Source organism: Euprymna scolopes, chromosome 40 (assembly GCF_053919585.1).
Source record: "Euprymna scolopes isolate OS-2025 chromosome 40, ASM5391958v1, whole genome shotgun sequence".
Classification (NCBI taxonomy): Eukaryota; Metazoa; Mollusca; class Cephalopoda; order Sepiida; family Sepiolidae; genus Euprymna; species Euprymna scolopes.
In genome coordinates, this window is record NC_136521.1 from 47059938 (window position 1) to 47073519 (window position 13582).

The window sequence follows — 13582 nt, forward strand, 5'->3', positions numbered from 1 at the left end:
AAGTATTCCCGATACTAAGGAATATAGTAGATCAAAAACAACCTCGCTTAAGGGCATGAGAAGTGGTTTTATTTCATGCAACATGACTGATTTTACCTCTTCGGATCAGATTGCAAGAAGAGCAGATGTAAGATATTACCTGTTGTTAACCGCCCTGGAGTCTGGGACACTTGGAGCATCTTAAATACCAAAACCGGAGGATGACTGATGAGGATGAACAACTACATCAACAACACTGTCAAAAAGAACAAACTATTGATTATTTCATATATAGTCTGTTTGTTGCAATCTTTAATGCCATGTTTGATCTTTATTTATCACTTGTTCCATCTTTTTTTTTTTTTTTAATACTTTTATAACACCACTTTTACTTTTGTTTCCTTCCTCCCTCTAAACGCGAGGGCTACTGCGATGAGGACACTCGCAGCACGTAATCAAGTGATGATTATGATGCTGGTTTAAGATCGTTCCTTTTTCTTCATCAGTGACAGTTATTTACAGTGAACAACAAAAAATATTTATTCTTTGAACTAAAAAAAACATGTTTTTGTCATCAAAGCTATAAATGTGACTTATTTTAGCACTTTGTGTCATCCATAAATCTTTTTCAAAAGCAAATTAAATTATTAAACAAAAAATAAAGAATTTATCTTAAAATGCAGACATGTATAAATATTTATTTTACATTTAAATTAATGGTATTTTTACATACTTTTACATGGTCTAGGTCCAGCAACTTTTGCCAATTAGTTTTTCTTCCTGGCAAAATTCTATTACCTTTTCCAGTGATTTTAGTCTTTTTCCTAGCTGCAATAAATTCATGTTAATTTTCAAAGTCGTCAGGAAATTGATTGAATTTCATTGGCTAAGTGTTTGGGCATAGCCCAACGGTTTACATTATATGCTGGAAAACACCTGTATAACTTTGGCTTCAGCCCAGTAACTTCTCTACACAAGTACCAAATAAATATTTACTTTGTTGTTTAAAAACTGATTAAATAATGGCAAAAATATTATTTTTTATATACTAGGGTAAAGTTTGTATTTTGATTGTTTATTCTTAGTATCGATATACCTCCAATAAGTATCGATAATTGAAGAAAAAAAAATGATTAAAGAAAGAACAGTCCGATTTGGACCAAAGTTGATCCTTATTAAATTTCAGGAAACGTAGGGCATCCCAATTATTATATTGGTTAAAAGAATCCGACAGCGCTCACTTATTTAACTTTTTTCAAAAGATCATTTAACTTTTTTCAAAAGATGTAAATTAAAAAGAAACAATAAGAACATGATATTTATTTATAATGGTGTTACAGAAGATCGTCAAGTGTTTGAGGATAGTCAGTAAGATGTGACCCGATTAATAAATAAATTATATATATGTGTGTCTTTAATGTTTTAGATCTTAAATTAATAAACGAAAATTAAATAAGAAAAGAAATTACATTATTTTGAAGGGCTTCGATCAACAAGAGAATATAGTCATGTTATATGCACAAGTCATTTTTAGCAAAGCAAAAATAATTGAAAGTGGTCGCAATCACCTTACACACATATTTAAAAAAAAACAAAAAAAACAACACATATTTAAAAAAAAAAAAAAAAGCAGACACACGCATATATTTTTTAAAAAATAAAACACATATTTAAAAAAAAAAATGGGCAAATTTTTTTTTTTTTTTTTTTCTTCAATTTTAATTCATGTAAAAAATGCTTAGGAGTTTATTACTTTCAATGATTGGATGAACACTGGAATTGCAATAAAGTGTTACAATAAGCCCCATTTATTATGTAAGGCTCTATCCAAAAGAATATTGAGCCCTTTGTGTGCATAGTCAACTGTCTTGAATTGGTTCTGTTCTGATTTTGTGAAGTTGTGTGTGTGTCTATATATGTGTATATATAAAAAGAACACAAAGACTAAATTATAATTTACAAGAATTTATTGTTCGACAGGATACTGTATGTATTTGTATGTATGTATATGTCCATATATATATGTGTGTGTGTGTGTGTGTGTAATGAACCAAGTAATGGAGTTTGACTTTGTTTGGGTATATTAAAATGATATAATAATTTTGAAAATGATATTTATGTATAAGCTCTATTTGATGCTAACTATTGACCTTGGTTTTTTTTTTTTGTTTTTTTTTTTTTTTAATTGAAATTTGATCCCTTTGGGAATCATTTTGATCTCTTTTCATTTTATTTATATTGATATTATCTCATATGATCAAAACCAGTCTTGGAGAAGAAAGTAACACCATTTAAAAATATATATATATACATTTTTATACGAATCTCACTATAATTTTTTTGTCTTGTTTAATATTAGGTCAGATATCTAGTACATTTTGTATGCACAATACTCTTTCCATATGACTTTATGTGAAAAATATTTACAATTTTTTTTTTTTTGTATTTATATACGCTACAATGACTACCCTTTTTCCTTATCAAAGTAATTTATTTTATTTGTAAAAAGAAAAGGAGTAAAATATTTCCATCTGTGATACATGGTGAATATGTCACCATTTGCTTACCTGTGATATGACTTTCAAAAAAAATAATTTTATATTTTTTTAATTAATTTTATTTATTTATTTATTTATTTTCCAATGTGTGTTTGTGTCTACCGATCCCTCATCTTTCATTAACAGACTTTGCATATGTTAGAATTTGAATTTCATTCATTTCTCGCAAAAAAAAAACACCTAACATTTGTCAGATTAGCCAATGAGAATTGGTTCTGTAATTTACATTTAATTGCAATTTTGAATTAAAATATATTTTTGTATTTTGCGTCTATGAAATTTTGTTTTTCATCCTATTTTAATCCGCTCTTCCGCATCACCACCCCTTCTTTTTATTTATCTCTTCCATTTCATGTATATCTATGTCTTTATTTCTTTGTAAAAATGGTTAATATTTAAAATGAATATATATAATCTATGACAATAGTCTATATTCTTAAATTGTTAAATAGAAAACAGATCACCAACTGTTTACCAGGTAACTGTTTCAAAGATTTAAAAACAGAACAACTGTTAAATACTTGGCTCTTCAGTGGAAAATACCACTTCCCAAATAAGAAATGTAGATAGATACTATTCAGTTGCTAGTTCTAATATATAAATTAACATACACTCGTGCGCACACCCACACACATATATTTATTTTTAAAATGTAATTATCCACTGACACGTGTTTCGTCGTCTACGACTCCTCAGAGTGGCTGTACCTATATATATATATATATAATGAATAGTATGAAACTATTTTAAGAATTATTCTGGGATATGTTAATTAGCATATAAAATTTAATAGGATAAAGATGCATTAAAAAAAATATAGGTATATATATATATATATATATATATAAAATTTCTTCCATTTTTTATTTTCCACCCCATCACCAATCTTGTTCTTTTTTCTTTTTTTTTAATTAAAGATTGAACATTAGGGGCCTTAAACATTAAAATGTTTAAGGTTCCTGTTGTTCAATCTTGTACTGTATTTTAGTTGTATCTTTTATAATAATTATGGACTATATGTACATCTTGCACTCCCAGTGATGCCAACAGTTGAAAGTTTTAACATTACACTTTATATATCACATCTTACAAACATGTTTTCAAGTTGGCTTGGTCACTGAATAACATTTCTTTTTCACTATATAAAATCACAAACTTTTTTTTTACAAAAAGTTTAAATAGGCAGTTTTATTTAACAAGTTTATTTATATAAATTTATTTAAAGAAAAAATTCTCCAAATAAACTTACATTCAGAAATAAATTTATTGATTAAGGGTAGGGTGACAGAAAATGTGACGTTGAAATTTTATAATATATTTATATACATGACAAAAAAGTCTATATTCCAAATTTCGAGTTGCTTATTTCTTTCAACATGTTAAAATGTTCAATTCTTGACAGCATCTTTTTTTGTAACACAGAAACAATCATATAATTATGATGTCAATTTTTGAATATTTTCTGCCCTGACTCATAAGAAGAATAAGAACTCATTAAAAGAAAAAAAAATATATGAGCATGATTACATAAATCTGAAAAAAATCCAAAGAGTAGTTGCAATTGTGTTTTATGATATTTACGCCATATTTGATTCTTAAATATATATATGTAATCTTTTTGGTTAACACTTATCAAGGACAAGGGCCACTCAAAGATAAGGGTTAATGGGATCGAACAGTTATCAGCTGAAATTGATTAATACAATGAGCTACTTATGAGACATAAGGTAATACATAGATATAACGGCCTAGAAAGAAAATGGCTACAGAGTTCTTAGAATGCGTCCAAGTTTTGTAAATAATGTTAATAACAATGATTTGTCATGCAGACTAAAGAAATAATAATATTCCAACTTGTCATTGAGCTCTCTGACAATTTCGAAATGATTTGATGGATTGCCAAGCGCTGGTTAATTAATATCCAATTTTTGGAGATGTGAAATCTGTAATTTACAATGCGAATTGAACCGTTATTTGCAGTCAATTAATGGTTGAATCATTCAAAAAGAAAAGACCCCCTCCTCCCCCCCCCTTTTTTTTTTTTTTTTTTTTTTTTTTTTAGGGAAACAAACTTTTGTTTATGAACAATTAGCTGTATATGTGGATTTCTTTCAGTTTTTACATAAAACTCCAACTCCAACTCAACGGTCATTTTCTTTTTGGGGGAATATGTGTACACATTAGCCACATGTATATATTTAAAAAAAAAAAAAAAAAAAAAGTTATTCTTAAGACCTTGTCAATTTAGAAATCTGTTTTGTTTTCTTTTTCGTTTAGTAAGACATGTTTGAGTGACGTCAGAATATGATCTCATATTAAAACCTGAACCTTTCAGCTACCAATTTTTATTTGAGTGTCAAATATTTGCACATTATCCCAAACTTGTAAAGTATGTTAACGGCTACTTATATAAATTTGTAATTTTTTTTTTTTTTAACTATTTAAAGAGAAACCGTTGTAAATGTTTGGCATGAACAGTCATCGTTTTTGTTTTGTAGTGTTTTTTTGTCTCTATTGAGGATAAGACGTCTTAGAAACTTTGTAGCTTTATTTTTTATTTTTATTTTTTTTTTGAAATCTTCCAGGCACAACAAAAAAAAAACCCGACAAGAACTCAACAATTTTGGAAATTTTGTCTGTGCTTCTTCATTTCAGCATTTCATGATCCGTTTTTCTTTTAGTTTATAAAAAATGTTTGATCTTCTACGACGGAATAATCTTTGAGAAAGGAAGCCGAAATATGAAGATTGCTGGTCCAGGCATCACTCTCTCCAAGGAGGGAACAATGTTAAAAACAATTCAGGACTACTTTATATTTTCTGTAAACTTTCTTGTTTTGTATACTCCTTTATATATATTTTTTTTATTTTTTTATTTTGTATCCAAATTTGCACTTTGAAGTTCACAACAGTACATCTCTTCCAGCAAGTTACTTACCAGCGGATATTACAGTACAGAATTGCAGCTAAATATGTTCCCTTCATTTGCTCTTGTTTTGTTGTTTTAATTTTAAAAACCAAATGAGAATCGAGAGTTTTTGTCTCTGGATTTGATTCTTTCATTAACAATACTCTTTTCTCTTTCGTTGATTATTTTTACCATGAAAAATGGAGAGAAAAAAATGTGCTGACTTTGAGTTTTGTCTCTACATTCCATGTAAACCAAATATTATATTGAATCCTTAAACTATAGAATTGTTTGATTTTTTTTTGATTTTTTTTTTTTTTTGGTTTGGTTTGGTTTCTGTGTTTTTGTTTTTTTAATATATGTATAAGATATTACTGAATGTTGACAGATTATAATGTTTAAATGTTTTGTGTCCTCTCTTTCAAATCAAATTTGCTTTTTCTTTTGGTTACAAACTTTTGTAACATTCATGATTGTATAATTCATTACAGCTTCAAATGCATGTCTCAACTGAAAGCAAATGAAACATTTTTTTATGTATAATATATATATATCTGTATATATATTTTATATGAAATATATGTATATACATATATTTCATATATGTATAATATAAATGTGTGTATATATTTTTTATGTGTATATATTTTATACATGTGTAATGTGTGCGTGTGTGTATATTTTATACATCTGTGATATATATATGTGTGTGTATTTTACACATGTGTAATATATATATATTTGTGTGTGTGTGTATATATTATATACATGTGTAATATATATTAGCTGGAATGAATTTGTAATGTTTAACCCCCACTCTTCAATATAAGTTTTTTCTTAGTCAAAATCTAAAAATTAAATTCTGGCTTAATTTTTTCTTTCCTTTTTGAAGTTTAAAAAACAAACTATTTGCCATATGTTAACAATGCATGAGATATTAATGACAATAGTTGCTATGTATGTATATCTATATATATTTGTATGTATTTATATCTATATATTTGTATGTATTTATATTTGTATGTAATTTTGTCTTAGAATCTCTCAATGTTAGTATTTAAAGCAAAAAAACAATATTGGAAATGTTTTGAGTTTGCCTTGACTTGTTTAGATTTGCTTTTCATATTATATACAAATGCTTCTTTGTAGAAATGTTTTTCTTGCAGGGTTTTTTTTTTTTTTTTCACCCCTATTTTTATGTAATCCCTTCCTTTTGATTTCTTCAGCCTGCACATCGTCTTTCTATATAACAATTTGTTTTCATTTATGTCGAGATAATAATGCAATGTCTTTGATTTTAAGAAAATAAAAATAATGGTGCTTATGTGTATATATTTTATATGCATGTGTAATATATATATATATATATATATATATATATATATTACACATGTAATATATGTATGTATATATTTTATGCATGTGTACTGTGTGTATATATTATATACATGCAAATGCACGTGATATACATGAAATTTCAAATAAATGCATTTCCGGTAAAAAAAAAAAAAAAAAAAATACTATTACTGTGTCATGTTGAAATTAATGAAAATTACAAAAAAAAATATCATTGAGTAGAAAAATAATTACAAATAAAATAAAATTTACCAAATTATTGCTTTATTATATTTGATAATAAGAGGTGAATGTAGTTTGCTTAAAGCATTGTAGAGTATGTAGTTAAATGGAAAGTGTAGAAGTCTATACAATGCAGAAGTAATGGAAAAACACAAACTAAAGCAGATGAAGAATAGTTTTATTAATACAACTACAAATACATTTATATATTTTATACACACATTTTATTTATATTTGTACCGTGATTGCCTGTGCCCGATGGTCTGATGGAATATATGCGTTCTATAATGTTTCGAGAAAGATCTTTTCGTCATTTCGTCAGATGTGTTTGACTTTGGTTCAATATTTGATAACATTAAAAAATTCTAAAAAGCCAGGGGAGATAACTTCAGTTTATGATTTTGACAAATCAGCTATTTCAAAATAGAAAATGGAAGACTGCTTAATATCTTTATTTGTGGACTGTTATCCTCGTTTTCATAGTTGTTGTTTCACCATCTGAAGAAGGCCAGAGGAATAGTTAGCTAAAACATGGTGCAGCAACTAAAGAGATGAGTATAACAGTCTGCAAATAGAATAAATATACAAATTACTCATCTCAAAGAATTCTAATAGTAAAAATAATAGTTAATAGCCTTTTTTTTTTTCTTTTTTTTTTTTGTAATAATAATAAAAAATGTTAGCATATCTTCTACTTGATTATTTTTCATAATTTTTTGGAACTTTTACCAATTTCGATGTGGCATGTAAGTATATAATAGTGTTTTCATTTAAGATGCATTTTCTTAATCAAATTATTATACTGTATAAGCACCCAAATGTATTTTTAAAATTATAAAAATAAATTCAACCAATTGCTCATATTCAATTTTTAATTTTTTTATATGGAATTGCTGTATTGTGTACAAAAATCAAAATAAGATATCAGTGTTTGAAAAAAAATATCAAAAGCCGCAAATATTTCTTTTTCCCATTTTTTTTTAATTAAGAATTTTTTTATCTAGATTTTTTTTTTTACTCAAGAATTTGTCAATAGTTTATGCCTAGAAACATTTACTGACACATTTTGTATGATAGTTAGTGTTCACTAACAGGCTGGGGGTCAGGGTTCAATCTACAGTCAAGTCATATCCAAAATGGTACCCACTTGCTAACTCTCAGTATTATAAGGTGAAGATTAACAATAAGTGGAGCAATTCAGGGAAAAGAGTGACACACTCCCTTACATCTTGGTGTAGTAGCCAATCAAATAAAGAGCTTCTGGACCATCTCCGACTACGAACAATCATTTTACTTTTTTTTTACAAATATTTATATAAATTGTTACTTTGTTTAACTGTTCGTTTTAATATATTTTCCTAGTGATACAACCACATGTGCTATCCCTTTTAACAATGCCACCGATCCCTACGTTGTTTCCATGGTCTTCTGTTTTCTTTTTTTAGCTGTGTCATCTCATGTTGTGTTGTGGAATGTATATATAATTTTCTAACTTGCACTTTTCTAATGCTTGCTAAAATCATATATACACCTGACAATTCTTTTGTTATTATTCTCAAAATCAACACAGAGACGAATTTATCAACATATAAATTTTATTTACAATTAAGCTTTTTGCCCATCAACAATGAGAGAGACGTTAGTTGGTGTGTGGTATGACGATGGAGATAAAAACCTTGCTTTTGACGCAGTTTGCAAACCACACATGCGCGAACCTGCATTACGTTCTTTTGTTTCAAAATGTTAAATTTGCAATGTTATAACATCTGTCTTTATTAATTGCCTATAGTTCTGGGATGAGGATATTTCATTATGGATTTTGTTTTTCGGACTCACTTCCCCATCTTCAGTGTTTTTTCCACTGCGTTTCGGTCGTATCATCCTTCGGCCTTTTTTTTTTTTTTTTTTTTTTTTTAATTTCGAACCTAACCCTTTGTTGTTACGGGGGTACCATGTTCTCGTTCCATTCAGGCCGTCCCTGCTGCTACCGCTTAATGTTGTTGCTGTTGCGTCTATCGCTTTCGCTGCCATTATGTTGTCACTGCTGCTGCTTTCGCTCAGGATTGAACTAGTGACACATGGCCGAGGCGACTTAGACGTTGGAACAGACATTGCAAGTCTCCAAGGTGCTGAGTTCAATCCTGAGCGAAACCAGTGGCAGTGACAACACAATGACAGCGATAGACGCAGCAGTAACAGCATTAAGCGGTAGCAGCAGGGACGGCCTGAATGGAACGAGAACATGGTCCCCCCCCCCCCCCGTAACAATAAGGGGTTGGGTTCGAAATTCCCAAAAAAACAGTTCCCGAGTTTGAGATACACCTGAAAAAGGCTGAAGGATGATACGGCCGAAATGTAGTGGAAAAAACACTGAAGATGAGGAAGTGAGTCTGAAAAACGAAATCCATCTATGTCTTTGTAGGCCCATCAATAAGGCGTTCGCTTACTAACTTAGGTTATGTGAGTTCGCGTCCAGCATGCGTCTTTTTTTGCAATACAAAATTTAGCTTTCGGTGGCATCCAAGTCCAGTTTTTTGGGTTTTTTTTTTTTACGACCAGGCAACACTAGGTGTACCCTGCTAGTTAATGATAAAGTATTCATATTTAAAAAACATTTTCTCTGTGGAGAAATATTTGCTTTATCTTCGAATAAAAATAGTAAGTAACCATAGTCAAGGATTACTTGGAAGCTCTTTTTTGATTGGCTACTACACCAAGATATAGGAAGTGTGCCATTCCTTTCCCTGGATTGCTCTACTTATTTTTGATCTTCACCTTATGATGCCGCGTGTCAGCAAGAGGGTATCATTTTGGCATTGCTCATATGTAATGCTGTAATGCTTGGTGTGTTATTTTCCAAAACACCTGCTGCTGATTATTTTCAATTTTTATTTATTTTTTTGTTTCTATTCTCTGCTCTTTTCAATGTGTTTCTTATTCAGCTTGTGTCTGTGTTTTATTTTTTTTGCATCGTTAGACATTATTATTTGCCAATGTTTGTTAAGTTGCTCTCTCTGCCCTTCTGTCTGAAGGCACATGTCATCAATATTGTTGCTTTTCTTTTTATCACCGTCTTGTGAATTCATATCTTATTTTTATGCAAACACTTTTTTTTACTCTTTGACTTGTCAACATTTCTTTTGTCTCTTGAAAGTGCTCAATATCAACAGCTTTTTTATTTTATTTATTTTTTTTTTTTTTTATAAGGGAGAACAGGAACTTAAACACAATAATGTGTTCTACCCAACTGTTCTTTATATAATAGACTGGCACGACTACCTAGTGTGTTGCCCAGGACAAAAATGGAACATTTTTCTATTAGAACTTTCTCTCTCTCTCTCCATACTCCCCTTAGTCTCTGCTCAACCTATTCCTCTCTCTCGACAAACACACAGACAACTCTATTTTAGGAAGAATGAGCAAGCATAAGGAAAGTAATTCCCTGATCCAAAAATTAGTAATGTTTATTTAGAATTGCACTTAGTTAAAAATACAGATAAATCTTTGATGTACATCCCCATTATGGAACAAAGGTTTCATATTCCAAAAATTATGTGAATTTTGATCTTTTTTCTTTTTTTTTTTAATTACTAAGAAAATTCAATTTACGAGTTGTGTTTTCGTTGACCATCATAAAATACGGGGAGGCAACTCAATTCAAAGTCCCTAGACCAAAATCAGCCTAAAACTGAATACAGTAGGATTAAAAATGTTAATGTTGTAAATTCTTATTTTCTTAGTTAAAAAAAACAATAACAGGGTGTAACAATAAAGTTGTCGCCCTAAAGAAAACAGCACTACAGCTTTATTTTAAAACTTATTGAAAAAATAAATCCAGGTAACTTGATTATGTAGTAAAGCTGACATTGCCTCAATCACCACCTTGATACGGGTTCAGAACTGGGAGTATACCTTTTCCACAAGCACCAGCAAAAGCTTGGCTAAAACTCAGTGGATGATGGCAATCAGGCTGACTTTGGTGTTGTGGGAGGTCATGTTGGTGATGTTCTTGACATATGGCCAAACGAAGTAATCCAGCGGGAGTGGGAATCAGTAAAAGGATACAAAATCATAGCATTCCTTCTAAAGCCAGGCCTGGGTCTCTTTAAACTTGTGGGCTGGCACCGGGTCCTACTGCCACACCCAGGCAGCCACCTGATTGTACCAGGGGATCACCACACTCTTTAGCACATCCAGGTACACTTTGGTGTTGACTTTCAAACCGACTTTGAAGATGTGAGGAGGCATGATGTAGCCCTCACTTGAAATCACACCAAAGACTTTAACTGTGGCCGGAAACTTTATTTTCATCACCATGGGCACATCCTTATTTGTGGCAATCCAGCAATACATTTCAAGGGTGCTGGCAATGGTCCTGTTATCATAACTTGGGTCGGTAGAGAGCATGAGTTGTGCAACGGCGCATCTCTAATCTCACTTATTAAACATTGTGTCACTTTCAGACATGATAGAAGACTCCTAGCGCTCTTAGGATGTGTACACAACTTGCTAACTAGTACTCTTAAGCAAAAAAAAAATTTAAAAAAAAGTTTTCATCACACGAAATGGAATCATGCCGCCTTTTCCTGGGCGACAATTTTAGCATTCCAGCCTGTACTTGATTAATTTATCTAATTTTTTTGTTTGTTTTTTTTAAATAAGAAAATCAAATTTTATGACTAAGTGAGTTATGTTTTCGTTGGCCATTATGAAATAAATAACGAAGACAACTCAATTTGAAATATCTAGACCAAAATCAGCCTTATACTGAATATGGTTTAGTAGTAAAATCGTTAAAATCTTATTTTCTTAGTTTAAAAAATAACTACTTGATCAATTTACATGATTTTTGGAATATGACTTTGTTCTGTGACAAGTATGTACATCATAAAAATTTTTCTGTATTTTTTTAATAATTGAAATTCTAAATAAGCACCAAATATGTTACTTCTTTTTTAGTAGTGCATAAATTGCCTGAAAAATCAAACTTTCCTGGTAGAATCTACACCAGAATTTTTTTTTTTTAATCTTAGTTAATGCCAATCAATAAAATACCAACTTTGTGGATATTTGTATAATTTTCTACTTTTAGTCAAACACATACATGCATACAAACAAATGTTTTTTATATTAATATAAAATAATTTTCTTTTGTTTTCTTCTTTCTCTCCTTTATCAAAAAAAAAAAGTAAAAAAAAAAAAGGCTTTTTATATTTAATTGCACTTTTGTTCTGTAAGACTGCAATATAAATGAAAGATTATTTTTCTGTATATTGAGTATATGTTATTGTGATTTGATTTTGTGAGGGGGGATTTTTATTCCACCACAGCAATTTATCATTGTACCTGACTGTATGATATAAAAAAAAACTCTTTCCATTTCTTGTAGGTTAAAATATCTTCTACCATGTTCCCACCCTAGCTGGTTAATATAGTTCTAAATTTCCTCCCAGAAAATAAAAAGAAAAGTGTGTGTGTATGTATGTATGTATGTATATATATATATATGTATATATGTACATATATATATATACACACACACACACAAAACCCTTCCCCAAAAAAACATTTTAGTAGCCATTTGCCTGTTCATATTGTAGCCATAAGTTGTGCATTGCCTAAATGTCACAGGCAAGCATCTAACCCTGTCGGACCCTTTTTATTGCACCAGAGTTATCAACCACCTCCGCAGCAGCAGACAACACTTCATCAGAATTTCTCCATGATCAGCAGCAGCATCTTTTCCCATCATCATCTCCAGCAGCTTCTCACCTATATTCGGATTGCAAGCCTTTTGTGTGAAAACAAACCCGCGGAATCAAAGTAAATATAGCCGAAGGCGAAAAATGCAACAACAACAACAACAATGGCAAAAACTGAACAATATAGAGAGAAACAAAAACAAAAAAAAAAATAGACACTCATTTCAGTTAAAAGAAATTTAGAAAAAGGTTTTTTCTTTTATTAATGCCAGGTTGGCATTTTATCATTATTTCTGTTTTTCTTTTTCTTGCCCCCCCCCCACCTTCTCAATCATCATTTTTTCCCCCCCCTTCACTTTCCCTCTCCCTATCCTTTTTTTCTTTCTTTCACTTCTCTCTCTCTCGTAACACATCTAATAAAGGGTCTAGAGCAACAATAAAAAAAAAAAAAAAAATGGTTGAAAGAAAAAAAGAAACAAAAAAAAATACTGTGTTGTTTGTTAACATTTTCACAAAAAAAAAATGTCATTTTATTTTTCTTTCTTATTCTTGTTGGTTTTAATTTACTGTTTTGTAACTTGTAATCTCAGGTTGATCTTTTGTGTGAACTTGGATTTTTGTGTTGAATGACGACAGAATGGTTGTTGGGTAATTGCGATTTATATTTTTAGAATGTGATACAAATTATATTTTTATTTGGTTAAAACTAACCAAAATTTTACTGTTTTATTTTATTTTTTATTTTGATTGTTTTATTTTTATTTTTTTTTTGTAAGTGGGCACATGAGTGTTCTTCATTTACTTTGTATATTCAAGAATGTGCTTAGGTACTTTTGTTTGAGAAAACAAAAAAAAAAT

At 29.9% G+C, this 13582-nt stretch overlaps 1 protein-coding gene across 34 annotated transcripts in view; it reads left to right on the plus strand.

Annotated features, from left to right (window-relative positions):
• The window catches only part of LOC145265536 (cleavage and polyadenylation specificity factor subunit 6-like), a 180271-nt gene extending 167059 nt beyond the window's left edge, over positions 1-13212 (plus strand). For 24 of the 34 annotated variants that reach the window (XM_080121468.1, XM_080121471.1, XM_080121480.1 and 21 more), the window contains one exon: positions 12694-13212. The gene's annotated coding sequence lies outside the window, so the exon portion shown is untranslated. Of the gene's footprint in view, positions 1-12411 lie in introns of all 34 variants that reach the window. The other 10 variants (XM_080121469.1, XM_080121473.1, XM_080121475.1 and 7 more) reach the window with 3 other exon arrangements.
• The last annotated feature ends 370 nt before the right edge of the window (positions 13213-13582 follow it).